Source organism: Sorex araneus, chromosome 5, assembly GCF_027595985.1.
Source record: "Sorex araneus isolate mSorAra2 chromosome 5, mSorAra2.pri, whole genome shotgun sequence".
Classification (NCBI taxonomy): Eukaryota; Metazoa; Chordata; class Mammalia; order Eulipotyphla; family Soricidae; genus Sorex; species Sorex araneus.
In genome coordinates, this window is record NC_073306.1 from 109,398,532 (window position 1) to 109,401,622 (window position 3,091).

The window sequence follows — 3,091 nt, forward strand, 5'->3', positions numbered from 1 at the left end:
TTTATATTCCACAAATGAGTGCAGTCATTCTATGTCTGTCTCTCTCTTTCAGACTAATTTTACTTAGCATGATACTCTCCATGTCCATCCACTTATATACAAATTTCATGATTTTTTCTCTACTAACAGCTGCATAGTATTCCATTGTGTAGATGTACCAGTTTCTTTAACCAGTCATCTGTTCTCGGGCATTTGGGTTTTTTCCAGATTCTGGCTATTGTGAACAGTGTTGCAATAAACATACAAGTGCAGATGTCATTTCTACTGTGTTTTTTTTTTTTTTGCATCTCTGGGATATATTCCCAGAAATGGTATTGCTGGGTCATATGGGAACTCAATTTCTAGTGTTTGGAGGAATGTCCGTATTGTTTTCTAAAAAGGCTGGACCAGTCCACATTCCCACCAATGATGAACGAGAGCACTGGTTGTTCTTGTTCTTTTTGATGTGTGCCAGTTTCTGTGGTGTAAATTGATACCTCATTGTTGTTTTGATTTGCATCAACAGGAGTAATACTTGAGGGCAGAGCCAGAAGTAATCCCTGAGCATTGCTGGGTGATCCAAAAAGCCAAAACCAAAAACTGTATTACTGTTGCTGTATGACAGTTATCCCGTTGTTCATCGATTTGCTTGAGCGGGCACCAGTAACGTCTTCATTTGTCCCTGTTGCGTGCTAGTGTAGCCCGATGGCTTCTGCTTGCTCCAGGATTACAAAGAGCACATTGCTACTGTTTTTGGCATATCAAATACGTCAAAGGTAGCTTGCCAGGCTCTGCCCTGTGGGGGAAAAAAAAAGGAAAAAAGAAAGAGGTTGCTGGGCCACTAATGCTTTTGAGTGCTCCAAGAAAAATTGCTTTGCTCTCTTCTGGGAGCTTTGTTTTATAATCAAATTGTGAAGCGTTCCATATTTTTATAGTAAAATTGAAACAATATAGAGATGATTAGCATGGCCCCTGCACAAGGATGACACGCTAAAACAAAAACAAAAGCCCCAAAACAAAAGTATCAGAGGTTTTTGAAATACTCAAATGGGATTACAAATTATTATGAAGCATTTAATTCTTTTTTTGTTTTTTGGTTTTGGTTTTTTTGCTTTTTGGGTCACACCTGGTGATGCATAGGGGTCACTCCTGGCTCTGCACTCAGGAATCAACCCTGGCAGTGCTCAGGGGACCATATAGGATGCTGGGAATCAAACCTGGGTTGGCCACGTGCAAGACAAACGCCTTACCCGCTGTGCTATCACTTCAGCCCCAAAGCATTTAATTCTTAATTTAACCCAAGTGACTAAGCAAAAATTTATCTCTTTATATTGACAAAAGTAGATTTATTTGGCTAATTAAAGATCTGAGAACATTAATCCATGAAAGCCAATTTTTTGCTTTCTAGACAAATTACTAAAAAGGCAAACAAAACAAAATTTAAAACCTTTTTAAAGTTCTTTGTTAGGAGTAGCCAAGAGCATAATACAGCTATGTTGTTTTATTTACTTTCTTTTTATTGACTGGAGAGGAGGGGGACACTGGGCAATCCTCAGGGGTTACTGTCGTCGGGACCTTATGGGATGCCAGGGATCAAACCTGGGCCGGCCTCGTTCAAGGCAAGTATCCCACCTGCTGTACTATCCCTCCAGCCCCCAGCTTTGTTCTTTAAACAGAAATAAAACCAAATTGAGGAAATTCCCTCTGATCAGTTTAGTCACATTATAACATTCCTTTCTTGTAATTTATCTTTAAAATTTTTTTTAATTTATTTATTTATTGGTTTTGGGGTCACACCCAATGATGCTCAGGAGTTACTCCTGGCTCTGTACTCAGGAATTACTCCTGGCGGTGCTTGGGGGACCATAAGGGATGCTGGGGATTGAACCCGGGTCAGCCGTGTGCAAGACAAATGTCCTACCCGCTGTACTATCGCTCCTCCCCCTTGTAATTTCTCTTTTATAAGTTTTCTGCCATTTTCGTCTAGTGTCTACAATTTTCTTTGTTCATCCAGCTTCATGTCCTTACTCTAATTCTGTAACAATCATTTTATTTGAGATCATTTTACTTGAGGGGTAAAAATAGTTTTCTATTTCATTTTCCCCTTCCCTTTGTGATAATTGTGGTTGTTATGGAGGGGACACACACACACACACACACACACACACACGCCTGGGGGCTCACCCATCTGTAGCCATGGGGCAGTGTTCACAAGGCTGAGCTCACAGAGCATCACCCACCAAGGGTTGCCCTTCTGTCACTGCAACTCGGCGTGTGATCGCCAGGGGGCACACTCGGCGGTGGGGTCCATGCCTGTTCTAGAGGTAGTGCTTGCAGGGGCTCTCTGCAGTGCTCACACATGGACTGGCGTTGGGGTTTGATTCGTGGCCCACTGCTCAGACATTCTTTTAGCTTCCATGCTCGGTGGAGACCGCACCCCATTAGTTGCGCTCCCACAAAGCTGGACGCAGTGCAGAAACTGCTTGCAGTGCCGGGAAATCACCGTGACAGTAGAGCAGTCATGTTCATCCAGAAGAAGAGCTGGGCTGCAGCGATAGCACAGGGGTTACCATCTGCTGTGCCTCCCACTGCCGTGTGTCAAATGCACCACACTGGATGTTACCTCCTGAGCACAGAGCCAGGAATAGTCCCTGAGCCCCGCAAAAGCTTTCTCAGCACCTTACTCTGGACCTGCCCTGCAGTTCAGTCTAACAGCTCTTGGCTTGAATGTGTGACCCCTTGCCTGGCATTGCAAAACAAAATCTCATCCCTGCTAAATCCCAAGTCATAGTCCTTCACTTGGAGACACTGCGTTTTGTTCATACGGACACATGTTAGAGGAAGCTTGCTTACTTCCATCTCAGAATACTATGAGTAAGCTGCCATGAATCATGAATGTTTTTTTTTTTTTTTGCTTTTTTTGGGGGGTCACACCTGGGCTCTGCACTCAGGAATTATTCCTGGCGGAGCTCTGGAGACCATATGGGATGCTAGGAACCGTACCTGGGTCAGCCAAGTGCAAGGCAAATGCCCTACCCGCTGTGCTATCGCTCCAGCCCCCTGCCATGAATGTTTCTGTGTGAATATAGAACTTCGATTATTTTGGATATAT

The 3,091-nt window shown here is 43.6% G+C and overlaps 1 non-coding gene across 1 annotated transcript; it reads left to right on the plus strand.

Moving 5' to 3' along the window:
• The first annotated feature begins 893 nt into the window (after positions 1 to 893).
• On the plus strand, positions 894 to 997 carry LOC129405274 (U6 spliceosomal RNA). Its single transcript, XR_008630455.1, has one exon. It is a non-coding gene; the product is annotated as a U6 spliceosomal RNA (small nuclear RNA).
• The last annotated feature ends 2,094 nt before the right edge of the window (positions 998 to 3,091 follow it).